We start from the raw sequence: 16,550 nt of genomic DNA on the forward strand, positions 1-16,550 counted from the left end.
TTGGTTTATCATTTGAATTGAATGGTTTTTATTGGTTTGTATGGTAATGTGGAATTGGTTTTGTATGGTAATGTAATGTATGTAATGTATTTGGATTGGATTCGATTTGGGTTGGATTCCGATAAGATTCACATTTGGAAGATGATATTAGCATTTCCATATCATTGTAAATCGTTTAACTTCACGTAGAAGTAACACACACGAAATCATTAATTTAGTTCACATTTGATTTGGATTTAATTTATATTGGATTGGAGTTGGATTTGGATTGTTTTTGGATTAGATTGGTCTAGGATTGTTTTCGATTAAGATTAATTTTAAATTTGATTGTATTGGTTTTAACTTAAATTTAGTTTTGAATGGATAGGAATGAAATTGAATTGCTTTGGATTAAACTCGTTGTGGATTAAATGCAAAAGGAAATTAATTTTATCTGGATTCAGATTGAATTTGAATATCAATTGAATTTAATTCAGAAAGGATTTGTATGTAAATCGATATGAATTGAACGTGAAGTAGAATAAGATAAGTATTTAATTTGGATTCTATATTATTTGGATGTGCATTATGCATGGATTGGTTTGAATTTGGATTAAATTGGATTTAGATGGACTTTGTATTGAGATGAGTGACGTTTGGCGCACGCACACTAATGTGCGATTCGGCATGTCTAAATACATATTTGTTTTCCTTTTGCTCATGACCTTAAAATTGATCGGTAATCACAATGATTGCAAAGGAGTCAAAAATATATGGAATGTTGTTTTCCTTTTATCGCCACTCACACATTCGTACGTGAGAACCTCAATTGGATTGAGTTAGATTTGAATAAGGTTGGATTGACATTGAATTGCAACTACAATTCATGATTTGTATTTTGTGTTGGATTTGGATTGAATTGTATTAAAATTAGGATTTATTCGTTTTTGGATTCGAATAAGATTGTATTTGGATTTAAGTTTGTGTTTTGATTGGATTCAGTCTGATATTGAGTTAGATTGGTATAGATTTGATTGGGGTCCGATTACATTTGGATTGGGTTTGGATTAAACTCTATACATATTATTGGAACGTGAAGTGTAATTGAATTTTGTATTAGATTTGTAATTGGGTTGTTTAGGGGTATATATGTTTTTACATATTCTGAATCTGCACAAAAAAACTGAGCATAACCCCAATTTTTCAGAATTTTTGGAGCCCCGGAACTATTTTTAATTTGCATTTTAAATTTATATGGGACTTAAAATTTGTTCTTATGCTGCATGGGCCAACTGTCATTCTATAAATGTTAGTGTCATTCTATCGATTTAAATGGCTTTTTGTTTGCTGTATAAAAATGTAAATAAAAGGTTTACAAACAAAATAAAAATATGTTGGAGATCAGAAAAGCAAGCTCTTTATATTAAACAATGAAAAACCTAATATTTTTCTTTGCTAAACAACCCAATTGAATTGGATTTGGTATCGATTTGGATTGAATTTGAATAAAGTTGAATCTGGGTTTGTTTTGAATTAGATAGCATTCATATTCGTTTGAAATTAAATCTGGATTGAATTGGAATGACATTTGATTGTATTTGGATGTATTTTGATATGAATTGAACGTGCAGTGGAAATAGATTTGTATTGCATTTGGATTTTATTTGTATTTGATGTGGATTTGACATGGATTAGATTGAATTTGGATTGAATTGGGATTAGATTCGGTTCAGATTGGCTTGGGATTTGATTGAGTTAGAATTGGACATGGATTAACATTGAATTGAATTGTATTTGGACTGGATTTAAATTGGTTTTTAATTGGCGTTGGATTTAACTTGAATTTAGATAAGGATTGGCATGGGATTGCTTTTAATTGCTTTTATTGATTTAGAGTGCATCGTACAATGTATTTTTTAAATAAAATGTTTTGTTGGATTTAGATTGAATTTAATTTGATATGGATTGGAATTGGATTGCATTTGGATTGGATTTTGGATTTAACTCTATGGGTTGAATGTGAAGTGGGATTGAACTTGTATTGGATTCGGATTAAAATTGAACAAGATTTGGGGTTGATTTTTATTATGAATTTAGATTGAGTTTGTATTAGTTTTGGATTAGTTTTGATTGGGTTTAGTTTGAATTTGAATTTATTTGAATTGAAATTATATTTGAATACGTGATGGATTTAATTTGGAATAGTTTATAAAAAAATTGGATTGACATTGTTTTGGTTTTGGATTTAATAATTTAATATAATTTTATTTTATTTAGAGTTGGATGCATAGTGGGCTTGAATTTGTATTGGATTTAGATTAGATTATAATATGGATTGAATATTGATCGAATTGAGACATTTGGATTGTAAATCTATTGCGTTTCGAATGGATTTGGAATAAAATTATGCTAGAGTTTGATTTGAATATTGATTTAGGTTGAATGTAGATTGGATTGGAATTGTATTTGGATTGGAAATGGATTTGATTTGTAATTGAATTGGATTTAGAATAAAAGCAAATTAGATATGGATTGAACTTAGATTTGATTTTAATTTAATTTGGATTGGAGCTGAATTAGTTTAGAACTTAATTTTAATTGAATTTGGATTGGATTGGGATTGAATCAGGTTTGGATTTGAATAAGTATTCGAATTCAATTGGATTTCGATTGAATTTGATTTGGAATGGTATGGAATGGAATAAAACTATTATACATATTTGCATAAAAACATATGAGTTTTGATATCAGATTGGTAAATATTGGCTTTAAAATTAATTTGGTTGAATATGGATTGAAGCTGATTTTTTTTAGATTGTATCTGGATTGAGTTTGGTAATTTTGTATGTTTGAGATTTGATAAAATTTTTGGATTGTGTTTTGTTAGATTACAATAAAAATGGGTTCATATTTAATTCAAATCGGAATGAAATTTCTTGGAATGGATTTGAAATAGATTTGCATCATATTTAGATTTGTTTTGATTAGGTCTCGGTTGGATTTGAAATCCGATGTTTTATTTTATTTGCATTTGATTAGAGTTGGATTTTAAAGGTCTTGATTGGAAAACGTATGGATTATTTCAATCTGATGAGTGAATCTTGATTGAAATTGTTCCAATAATTAATTGATGTAAACTATTTATAGGATGATAATTGCATTTAAATTGGATTGAATTTGGCTTTGGATCTGATTTTGGAATTATTTCATACTAAGCAAGTTGATTATATAACAATATAACAACAAAAAAACAGCGGGCCGAATTTATTAATTCAAAACTTGTTTTAGTGTAATAATAATAATTTTGGCCTTCGATCAGTAATTGTATAGCAACGATTTCGCTATAATCAGTTTGAAGAGTAGAGAAGAGAGCGAATGTAGTGAAGGGACGTGTAATTGAACATTGATTGCATTATTAACAATCAAATATTCCGAAAAATAAACAGATCGATGCATGTCACCCTTTACCACTTCAAATATAATGATCGTCATTAAAATGATTACACGCACAAGATGATTTCTTAAATAAAAGAATGTGCATGATGCTATTTACCGTGGTTGGGCTCATGATCACACGAAGCAGCGGCCTCGTTTCGTCTTAAAAGATGTATACGCTATGTACAATGGAGTATATGAAAACGACTTTGGGAGTATCGCAGGATCGAATGGAAATGAATATAAACGTATGTTAGAGTGGAAGGGAATATAATGTGGAAAGATGAGGAAGGCTGAATGAAACGGGTGAATCGATGTTCTGGCATTCTGTAAACGATGTTTCCAACGAACAGATGTGCGCGTTCCGTGCTTAGAGAATTTTGCGATTGAGACCGAGTTTCGGCTGGTGGTGATTGGCTCCCGGATGGATACGACAAAAGCTATAGAGCTAATGAATGGACTCCGGGCATGGATAATAATTTAAAAAAATCTTCTAACTGAATTAGGGCGTTTGGGCGTTCAACCATATGACTTTTTGACTTGAACTTTAATACGTTCAAATTAAATCAAGTGTCTTATTGATTCCATCAAATTGGTATTAAGTACGTTTATGTAAAAGTATTTTTTATCCGAAATGGGCATAAGTAATAAAAAGATAAACAAATAACTTTCATTGATTGAACATTTTGGTCATTTTGAGCTGGAAAGAAAAAAAAGTAAAACAAATCGCTATTGGGAGCGGGACCATTTGGGCAGCACCCCCTATTCCCGTCCGCAACGTAATAACTCGACCGCGTTCCAACCAAATGGCTTGATTGTTTGTACATCACTAGATATCGACAGAAACTAACCATGAACTAAAAAAGTAGTTCGGTTGTAATGGACTCTAGTAATGAACGTTGCTGACGGGAATAGGGGGTGCTGCCCAAATGGTTCTCTACCCTAAATCGACTGTATTTAATACGCTTTGAAGGTGGCAATACGGAGAGAAGGAATTGGCAGTCACAAGTGGTACGGTTTTACAAGATCTTTTCAGCAGAACTACGTAGTCTTCAGCCATTCAAAGATGTGTAGAAAAAAGTAGAAGGTAGTATTGAGAGAGGATTTGACCCACCATCAAGTGTCGACGAAATCTAGCTGGTTGACGAGATCATGTACTTGAGAAAAAGAGATCATGTATTTGAACAGTCGGTCCGAATTGACACCGTTGCCATTTTCAAAGACAAACAAAAATTGTCTTCTTAATTAATTAATCCGTAATGGACACGCTGTTCTTTTAACGTAATAAACGAAATGGGGTGTTGACTGACGGGAAGACTAAACTTCGGAAATTCGGATTAGTGTAATTTGAATGACCAAGCTGAAAGGTTACATCCAGCACGTTGTAAGTTTTTTTTTTGAAAAATGTATGTTAATGAAAATTGTTAATTGTTTAAATATATGTCTATTATAGACTCTGATGATGGCAGAAGGTCAGTAAGCCGAAATGCGTCACGGAAAATAATGCTGTGAAGTTTAAATATCACCGAGAAAAGCCAATCTAACAGATTAATTAATTGGTAAACTCGCGGTGATTGGCACAAACAATAAAAATTGTCTTCAAGACGAGCTTTGTACTTTCCATTTAACTCCACTACGTTTTGTTATCTTTACAGATACGTATTTCGACCTCAACTGTGAGGCCGCCTTCAGTGTCTCGTACTTGACTCGCTTAAATAGTTTTTCCAAAAATTGTATGCTCACGCGTTTTCCATCGAATAAGGAGAGTGAGTGAAGCCGTAGACTGGGCACGTGGTCAGAATGTTGGACATTGTTCCGTTTAAAATGAATCTACTATATAGTGATTCGGTAGGTCTAAGATCGCGATGTGTAAACATTCTCAACTATTATTGATTTACTCGACTAAGGCCGGAGTGGCCTTTGCAGTACACAATAGTCTTCTCCATTCAGCTCGATTCATTCGCAGTCTACGGAGGGTCCGCACCTTACCTTCTTATGCCCGTCGAATAGAGATCAATAACTATTATCACCGGGCTATCTGGCTACGTGCCAGCGCCATCGTCCGATTTTCGTGGTGTGAACGATGGTTGGTTTTCCAACAGCTGATGCAACTCGTGGTTCATTTGTCTTCACCAGGTACCGTCTGTCCTCTGCATAGATGGCATGTAGCACTTTCCTTTCGAAAACTCCAAGTACTCAACGAGTCCTCCAGGTCTCGTGTCCGGGGAGGACTACCGATCTAATGAGCATTATGTAGATAGTCAAATTGGACCACATTCTCCTTCGGAGTCCAAAGTACGTACAATTTCCCATTGTGCTGGCAGTGATGAACTCTGATTCAAACAAGAAAAATCAATGAAGATTAAAAAACCTATTGTGCTGAAGTCAATATTGATAGTTTGGCCAAATCCTTTTTTCCAACGGAGGACTGTTCTGGCAGTAACCCTGTTTCTGGTAAATCTTTGTAACCCTGTTTCTGGGGTCTTCATTGGCCTCCCCAAGAACATCTTGAGTGGAGCGGACGTCCTAACGTCCCTAACTAGCTCGCCTCGTTGGGGTTTCTCAGGGTCGGTTTGAACCTGCTTAGGGGACACACAGAGACAAAGGTGGAGCAGTGGACAACCACAATGAGCCAAGACAATCCCATGCAGTTCAGGACTAGTGGTTCAAATGAAGGAACATGATTGTTACATTTTACTTTATTTCATTTAATTTTCTTTTTTCATTCTTAGAATTAGCAGTTAGTTCGGGTTAGTAAGAATCGTTGCGGCTGTTTACAAATGTGAGCTCATACCTTGGATGTTTGGCGGGAATCCGCCGGCGAGATGCTGGGAAGCGTTTATCTTGTTCATTCCGGGGTCGGTAGAGGAATGCCTGATTCCCCAGGTTGCTTGGCGCCCCAAAGGGGGGATGGGTTCGGATTCGGCCGGGGAAGGGCTGAAACTTCGGCTTTCACCAAGGCGCATAAGGACGAGGGTCGATTTCGGCCGAGGAAGAGCTGGAACTTTGGATTTCTTGGCGCCTCTAGGACGAGGGTCGATTTCGGCCGAGGAATAGCTGGATCTCCGTGTCGCTTGGCGCCCTGTCAACGATGATACTGGAACTGCCGTAGGGTTCACGCCGGGACTAGTTCCCACTGGGGTGACAGAATGTGCCCGTCCGATGCGGAGCTCCGCTCCGCAATTTTACGAGCGGCCGGGCTGGAGATGAAAATTCCAAAATGGACGAATGGACGGTGTTCGTCCTCAAAGAGGTTTGTTCCGTTATGGGGCCGAAAGACCACGTGGCTAAGTGCGTAGCAGCGGCTCACTTCTTGGTGTTCGTACGCGGGACTTCGAGTGGGTGGAAATGGGTGTACTCCTTCTAAAACGGATCAGTCGACCTAGGACCCACGCCGGGCTCAGAACCGTCCCTAGCGGTCACAATGAACTCAGGCCAACACTTTCACATGGCTATCAGCACTGCCTCTTTGAAGGTTGCTTTCACTCGGTCGGTGGAGTTTTCCGAGTCTCGCTGTGTCCAGTCGAGAAGGTGGCTCCGGTGACGGAAGACGAAATTTACCGTCCGGAACCATTATTATGGGTTTTGCCTGATTATCACCACGTTTAACGTTTTATTCTTTTCCTTTTGGACAAGTTCCGAAAAGATGACTCCTCTCTCTGGAGCGTTCACCAACCGACTACCCCGTCTATCACCTTGCTTTCTTTCTTCCTCGCTCTCTCTCCTTCTTTTCGCCCCGGATCTACTTCCAATCTTCCAATCGCCTCGATGGTAGGGGTGGTGGTAGCAGTGTTATTGGGTACACGATGAAGCCGGAATACACAGGTAGTCGGCAATTTACCCGTGTATTCCGCTTTTTTGGGTACTTCATGCGTAGTCTCACAATTTTTGGGTTTTCTTAATTGGTTATGGGTTATATGCATAGGTGTCTCATTTGTTGACGCATTCGGTAACAATCTACATCGTTGCCTACGCGAACGGCATCCTGCTTGTGGTAGTCGGAGACACTCCGGCGCGAACGCGTATCCGAACCCAAGCAGCGGTTAGTGCAGTTCATCGGTGGGCCTCGTCGGTCGGCTTCACCATGTCGGCCGGAAAAAGCGTCCGCGGGCATGTGTGCAATGGACGGCATCGTCTCTCCGGCCCTAGTCTCAAGATTAATGGGCAGCCGATCCCAAACCGGAAACTCGTCAAGGTCCTCGGAGTCTCCATCGACCGAGGACTGACCTTCGTCCCTCATTACCTAGCGGTCAAAAGTCGGCTGCAAATCAAGGATCAACCGTATTAAAACTTCATTAAGACCGCATAGGACGAACAACAGGGCCACTCGGTATCGTATCGGCGAAGCGCTGATTAACAGCAGACTGCTGTACGGACTGGAACTGTCTTGTGTAGCACGTTGTTAGCTTGTCAACATACTCTCCCCAGCCCTTCAACCAATATATCCGCATAGCTTCCGGACTTCTACCTTTCGCACCCGCTGATGCTGCCTGCGCTGAAACATGTGTCTTCCCATTTCGTCATCGTGTGCAAGTGGCTATTTGCCTAAAAGCCGCCGCATACGCTTCCACCACATCCGGAAACCATAGGAACCCTCTTCTTGTTCAAGGGAATCGGATCATGCACACGATGGCCGGCGTCAGTCTCCCCCGGTGGCTACGGTCCACTGGCATGGAGCGAGGAGCTGGCACTCCTCTATAGCCAACATAAACAGCTGCGAGGAGCTTTGAAAACGGGGACAACACGGAAGCTCTTCGAAGATCGGTCGCCAAGTTGCTAAACACCGAGTTTAGGGACCAGGCTTAGGGCTTGGGCGTTACTGGGAGCAACCTAATGATCTCGGATAGCCTTCCTGCACAATGCAGCGTCTTCTCGGCGGATGGCACTGTCGGAATCAGTCTGAACTAGGACCGCTTTGCCGGAGGGAGTAGTAGCGGCAATCAACAGAGCTGCGGTTTCCGCCGATTTTTTTTTAGATCTCTAATAAAGATAAAAAAAAATCGGCGGAAACCGCAGCTCTGTTGATTGCCGCTACTACTCCCTCCGGCAATGCGGTCCTAGTTCTGACTGATTCCGACAGTGCGATCGCTGCTCTTCAAAGTGACCTCCCGAAACACCCATGGATCCAGGCCATCCTCGCTAGCGAACAACAATCGACAACCTTCGCCTAGATTCCCAGGCATTGTGGGGTGCCATTCAACGTCACTGCGGACATTCTGGCTGGAGTCGGCGTTTCACAACATCATGCATCGATTCCCTCGGCTGACGTTAAAAAAGATCGTCAGCCGGGATTGGGAAAACCAATGAGCTGCTTCCAGAACCAAAAAAATGCGGAAGGTCAAGGGATGCACGGCACCCTGGAACGACATACCCAGTCTCAGGGACCAGCAAGTAATCTCCCGCCTCCGCACCGGCCACACCCGATTCTCACATAATTTCGGCGGAAGGCCCTTTCGTACCGTTTGTGGCATCTGCGAAGTACAAAACTCAATGGAACATGTGATCTGCCGATGTCCAAAGTTTGACATTCCCCACTCCAGCCTACGGAATACCAACAAACATACGAGATGCCCTAGCTGACGATACCGCTAGCCTATCTGTCCTCATCTGCTTCCTCACAGATGGAGAACTGTACCACCAGATCTAGATCCAGCTTGGACTTTCTTGGACCCAACCCAGGTATAAGTCTCACCCACGGAGGTATGCGAGCCTCCCTGGTCTTCCCAGGGCTGTAAGTCCCCACGCTTCCCACAGTCCCCATGGCTGCGTTTCCTACCCAGCTTCGCTAACATCGTCTCCTATCTTGATACAAACCGAGCTGGTCCTGTGCAGCAGGAATACGAAAGCTGTAGCTCTCAGAGTGAGCCACGCTATCTTCGATTTTTTTCTCTTTTATTTTTAAATGCGTTAAGAATATTGTCATCGTTAAACTGACGTTCTGATCAGTTTATTTCGGAAATCCTCCGCTCCGTTCTTTGGAAGTCCTTCGCTCTGAAAAGTTTCCCCTTTTTCGGTCGGTTTTATGAGTCGATGTTATGCGCTCCTTAGTCGTGTGGTAAGATGCGTGCCTACAAAGCAAGACCATGCTGAGGGTGGCTGAGTTTGATTCCCGGTGCCGGTCTAGACATTTTTCGGTTTGGAAGTTGTCTCGACTTCCCTGGGCATAACTCTCTGTTTGCGGAAGAGCCCTTGGTTGTGCCTGAGTGCCGCTGCCTTCAGCGCCCACCCTTACCAGTTGCTCCTTTAGTGCTTTAGGAGCTGAAGTAATTTGAAAATTTCCAGAAATAAAGAAAAAAAGAAGGACAATCTGGGAAACTGAACAGTTAACGGAGGAGTGGAAGGAAGGAACCATATGCCCCATCTACAAGAAAGGCAACTAGCTGGTGATAAAGAAAAATAAACCTTTTTCTTTTGGTTATGATTTTAAGGGATAATTTTATTCGGACTAATTTGGTCAGGTGGTATAATTCGTACATTGTCTGTTATCGATATATTAAGTATTCGGTATAAATATTCCCATAGGAACTGTAACAGGTCCAACGTGTTTACGTTTTCCTTTTGCGCATCTTCCCGCTGTAGACCGTTCGTTCTGGTGCGATGTATTGTCATATGAGATTCCCTCTCATACACAACCGATGCTGATACCGCTCTGCTGTGGATATCGATGCGATGCTTGGTATAGATGAATGGCGAATTGTTCACTGCAACTTTCCGTATACAGTGACGGTCGCAGGTTTATTAACACTTCCCCACAATTTGCACATTCAACAATTTGAATAATTTTCTATGCAAATCTTTAGGTAACCCCTTTGTGAATGCATCAGCTGGCTGCTGTGCACTAGGAATGTGTTTCACCTGAATTCTCCCATCTTTGATCAACTCCCTGATGAAAAGATATTTTATATCCAGATGTTTCATCCTCTGATGTGACCTCGGTTCTGATGCTATGTGGATACAAGGGATGCTGTCCTCCATGATGACAAGTGGTAATGGACTACCTAGTTCTTTCAGTAGTTTTGTTAACCACAATCCTTCCGTTGCCGCTGTGCATAATGCAATTAGTTCTGCTTCTGTCGTTGATAGGCTTATTGTTGCTTGTTGCTTCGTTGACCACGAAACTAAATTGCCGTATAGCAGAAAAAGCAAATCCAGATATTGATTTTCTGTTATCAGTATCATTTGCGAAATCAGCGTCAGCGTATCCTACTAGGGGTGGGTAATCACTCCGTTTAGTGTAGATTATTTTTGTATCCATATTACCTTTCAAATATCGTAATATGCGCTTTAGCCCTAACCAATGCGAGTCTTTTGCACAGTTAGTATATCTGCTAAATTTGCTAACTGCAGTGCATATGTCCGGCCTGGACGTCAGTGAAAGATATTGTAAACAGCCTACTAATTCTCTGTAGGGATGTTTAGTTAATTCACCGCTAGATTTAGAATATTTCGTATTTGATTCCAATGGTGTCCCCACTGGATTGCAATCAAACATTCCAAATCTTATTAGAAGTTTTTTTACATATTGTGATTGCGATATTTCCAAAGTTTGATTGTCAAAGTCACGAGTGATTTCCATACCAAGAAAGTGTTTAACTTCTTCCAAATCTTTCATTTTGAATACCCTTCCAAGTTCAACTTTAATCCAAGTTATTTCTGACAATATTTTTGCAATTAAGAGTATGTCATCTACATAGAGTATGAGAATAATTTCTTTTGATTTTTCAATGAAAATACAGCAGTCGCTTTTCAATGGAACAAAACCCAACTGTTTGATTTCGTCATAAAATCTTTTGTTCCATGATCTGCTGGCTTGCTTCAAACCGTATATGCTTTTGTGGAGATGAACAATTTGACTTATGCCCTTTTGATTTGGTGGTAATTTCATGTATATTTCCTCATGTAATTCCCCATAGAGAAATGCTGTTTTCACATCCATCTGATGAACTAGCATTTTATGTTCGTTTGCGATTGCCAAAATGATACGAACACTTTCTAGTTTTGCTACTGGAGCAAAAGTTTCGCTGAAGTCGAATCCCGGGCGTTGAGAGCATCCCTTTGCGACTAATCGCGCTTTATATCGCCCATCTTCTTTCCGCGAGAAAATCCATTTTGACTGAATTGCTTTGAACCCATCGGGGATACAGTTGGCTACTGTCCATGCTTTATTTTGATGCAATGATGATATTTCTTCGTCAATTGCATTCTTCCAGTCGCTCCAATCATGTTGCTTCTTTAGCTCATCAATGTTCTGTGGTATTTCATTATTGTATGCTAATGTCAACTTTGCAACATATTCGGAAAACCATTCGGGTCTGTTTCTTTCCCTAGCACTTCTTCTTAATGGTGGTTGTGCCCCAACCTCACCTTCTTCATCCATTTCTTCATACGTGCTTTCATAGTCGGTTTCCTCTTCCATAGAATCTTCAACCATTTCCTTATTCTCTTCACTTCCTTCAACGATTGTAATATCTTCGCTATCGATTTCTTCTGATTCCGAAGGAACGGATTCTTCTTCAGTTTGATTCCTAGTACGTCTTTGCTTGTATTGTTCAGATATGATCACATCTTGACACAATGAAACTTTTTCCTCTTGTTCTAATTCTTTATTATGATTAACCATCATATTTTCGTCAAAGATAACATTTCTTGCTATTTCAATTGACCTTGTTTCAGTGTTCCATAACCTGAAACCATTATTTGCGTATCCCACAAAAACTAATGATTTTGTTTTAGGATCTAACTTTCGACGCCTTTCTTTAGGAATTTGTTTAAAAGTTCTGCATCCAAATATTTTCAAATGATCGATTTTTGGCTGCTTTTTGAACCACATTTCATACGGAGTTTTATCTTCTGCAAGTGCATTTGTGGGGGAACGATTTGTGAGGTAAGTAGCAACATGTAATGCCTCGCCCCACATTTCCTTCGATAGTCCACTTGCGTATAAAAGGGCTCTAACCTTTTCCATTAAGGTTCTATTTAACCTTTCGCTTACACCATTCTGCTGAGGTGTATATGGCACTGTGTATTTAATCTGAATGCCATTTTCGTTGCAGAATTTGAGCAATTCATTACTCGAATATTCTCCGCCGTTATCACAACGCAACATTGACACTTTTTGTCCAAAATATGCCGATGCCATTGCTTCGTATAGTTTCAATTTTTCAAATACTTCAGACTTGTGTTTCATTAGGTAAACAACCACAAAGTGAGTGAAATCGTCAGTGAATGTTACGAAGTAACGATAGCCATCATATGTCTCTTGTTCCATGCTTCCGCATACATCAGAATGCACTATTTCTAAAGGTCTCTTAGATCTAGGCAATTCCATTTGTCTGAACTTCTGAGTTTGCTGTTTCCCAGCCAAACACCCATCACATATGGCTTTATCATGAAAGTCTTCAGGATCAAGATTGATTCCCTCAACCATATTTTTCCTAATAAGCTTCTCTATCCCTGAATAGCTTAAATGCCCAAGCCTTTCATGCCAAATTTTAAGATTTACACGCTTGCTTGTGTACGCGCTTGTTGCTGAATCTTCAACGAACTTTTCTTCCCAAATAAGTTCCAAGTAGAACAACCCATCTGTGAAGTTTCCTACAGCAATCACTTCATTATTGAACTCATAGATGACCTCTTTATTCTTAAAAGTAACCCTTTTACCCATTGTACTAGCTTTTCTAACCGAAAGTAAATTCTCTTCCAGACAAGGAATCAAAAGAACATTGTACAATTTCAAATCTTTTATTTCACATTTTCCAACTACTGACCGTAATCTCATATTTCCTTTCTTCGTAGCCCGAAGAGTTTCACCAGATTTTGCCGTGGTTATGGTGATAACTTGTTCCAATGGTGTAACATCATCTAACAGCGATTCATCGTTGACCATATGATCTGTTGCACCAGAGTCGACGACAAACTTCACCTTCTTCGACTTATTCGGATTTCCAGCCACCATCGCATGCACTTTCCTCTTTTGCTTCTGTTCCTTCTCTTGCTTCACAAACTTCTTCATCAATGGGCATTTGTTTTTGTAATGCCCAAATTCGTTGCAACCAAAACATCTCGTCATTTTCTTTTTAGTTTCCAGTGCTACGTTTTTCTGCTCCTTGCGTTCTCCTTCCCCAGCTTCGGCATCCAAGAACATGCGTTTCACCTCGGTTATTGATTTTTCACACAGCTCTTCATTGGACAAAACCATTAGGGCTCCCTTCACATGGCGATATTTGTCCGGTATGGCAATCAGCAACGCGTGCATCTTTTCTGAGGTTGTCATTCTGGATCCCATTCTATCTAACTCACGGATGATGAGGTCGTATTCGTCGAATATTGCTGACAGCTTTCCATGGTTCCGGTATTTGATGGTATACAGACGGTCCCGCATATTGACCATAGCGGCAGTACCAGCTTTTTGGTACGTTTTGACCAATGTATCCATCGCCTCCTTGGCGTACTCCAAACCAATAAGTTTGTTCAAGACGTCGTTGTTAACCATCATCACTATTTGATCCAAAGCCTCCACGTCATCTTCAATTCGCTTTTTCAATTTAGACTTCCGCACCTCTGCTGCAGCTGCGTCTTCACCGGGAACATCGGTAGCATAATCCTCTTCGAGCGGCGTACGCAACAGCGTATGTGTGAGGTCCATCCTAGCCAGATGATGTTCTACGCGCCACTTCCATGCAGCAAAGTTTGTTTCGTCTCCTTCGAAGGTGTTGTTTCGCTGCGATGGGAAAAAGGCTTGAAACGGCAGGGCTCGCTCAAGAGTTCCCCTCTCGAAGCCACCCGATCTTCTCGAAGTGCTGGCGCTAGTCTCTCCTTCTGACGTCATGGCTCTCCAACAAACAGCAGCCAACAGCTTATAAACGGAAAATTACTATTTCCTGTAGGCTAACCACCTACCAAATATCGAATAACTTTCGATAATTAGCTCACTTGATAGGAATCGAATAACCTCCGATTACAATACTGGGCCCATAACCTTGATAAAGAAAAATAAACCTTTTTCTTTTGGTTATGATTTTAAGGGGTAAATTTATTCGGACTAATTTGGTCAGGTGGTATAATTCGTACATTGTCTGTTATCGATATATTAAGTATTCGGTATAAATATTCCCAAAGGAACTGTAACAGGTCCAACGTGTTTACGTTTTCCTTTTGCGCATCTTCCCGCTGTAGACCGTTCGTTCTGGTGCGATGTATTGTCATATGAGATTCCCTCTCATACACAACCGATGCTGATACCGCTCTGCTGTGGATATCGATGCGATGCTTGGTATAGCTGAATGGCGAATTGTTCACTGCAACTTTCCGTATACAGTGACGGTCGCAGGTTTATTAACAGCTGGAATGTGAGAACTTTCAATCAATCGCCCTTCTTAATTCCGCCCACATCTTCCGTTGTCTGCCATCAATGGTGAATGAATTCGTGAGAAGCTTCTTTTTAAAAATTACCGAACATTTTACCTCACTAAGTTATCATAGTGGTAATGTGATAAATACGGTCGTACAACCTAAGGCAATAGCGAATCAATCACACTCATCCATATTCTCTTTTCTCAAGCATGTGCTTTCTGTTGTAGTCCGCAGTATCGAAGTGTGTTTGTTTACCAGCCGATGATTGTTAGAACGACACAAATTGATAGCGTATGGCTATTCATCTAAGTGCCGAAGGTAACCTTTAAGAATTCTGAAGGCAATCCACCAGGGATTCCGACTTGAATGTTCCAGAGAATCCTCCAGGAATATTCGATAATTTTCCAGAGATTCCGTCGACAATACTCCAGGAATTTTAACGTGAATGCTCCAGGTATTTTGTGGGCAATGATCCAGGGATGTAGAAGCAATCTGTCGAGTGATCCAAAAAACGATCCCGAAGCAAATCATCGAAGGATTTGGAAGCCAATCGTTAAATGATTCCTAAGCAATTCGTCAAAGGATTCCGAAGTAAATCGTTGAGGGAGTCCGAACTAACTCTTCGAAGAATTCCGAAACAATTCGTAGAAGGATTCCGATGCAAATTGTCAGAGGGATTCCTAAGTAAATCGTCGAAGTATTCTGAAACAAATCAGCAAGGAATTCCAAAGCAAATATCCGAACGATTCCGAAACAAATCTTTGAACGATTCTGGAGGAATTCCGGAAATCAACGAGAGATTCTGAAGCAAATTCTCCATGAGTTATGAAGGGTATCTCCTACAGATTCCCAAGGGCGATTCAGAGTGAATTCTTCTGGATTTCGGTTGAAATAGTTTGATGATTCTGGAAGGAATTCTTCAGAGATTCCAATGAAAATTCTTCTCGGATTCTGATATGAATTGCTCTCGGATTCGAAGAGAATCCTTCTCGGACGCTGATGGGAATTGTGGAGATTTCGTGCTGCTAGGCAAGCGGAAGTCTGCTAGAAAACTGTCACACCAGTCCGTGATGGATGACCACATGCCTTCGACTGCTGTCAATGCCTATCACGATTGCGTTGATTGATATTTTAGTGGCTCTCCGTTATTGTTAATATGAAGCTTACTTCGATGCTTTCAAATCAAAGGCAATTCGCCAAATTTTGAAATGCAAATTTCCTCGCCTATTGTTGAACGCACGTTCATTTCTTATGGGAGTTCAACAATAGCCAAAAACAAATCAACTTACACACTTAACTCATTTCACCGTATTCGGTAAATTTTACCGAAATCTCAACAGCAGAACTGTTCGGTAATTTATTTTACAGATTTTTTGTAATTTTTTCCATTGCTCAACTGTCAAAATCACCGAAAATCAGTTAAATTATTTACCGAACAGTTCTGCTGTTGAGATTTCGGTAAAATTTTACCGAATTCGGCGATTTAATTTAAGTGTGTATATTGGCTTCTCATAATTAACACCAAGGACAAATTCATTGCCACACAATTCCACTCATTTCATTATGATAGGGTGAATGTGGGAGATAATACTTTTGTCTTCAAACTTTTTCAGTATTTCATTATGCTATATATTGGAATTTGATATCACTGCCAACTAACTTTTTAAATCCTAGGGGGCTAATTTTTTTCTAGGAAGGGCTAAGCCCCTCCTAACCCCCCTTATTTACGCTTATACGTACACCCGCCTGGAACGTGAAGCAACAAAAGTTGGACTGGTGGTGAA

Source organism: Armigeres subalbatus, chromosome 3 (assembly GCF_024139115.2).
Source record: "Armigeres subalbatus isolate Guangzhou_Male chromosome 3, GZ_Asu_2, whole genome shotgun sequence".
In the NCBI taxonomy this organism is placed as follows: Eukaryota; Metazoa; Arthropoda; class Insecta; order Diptera; family Culicidae; genus Armigeres; species Armigeres subalbatus.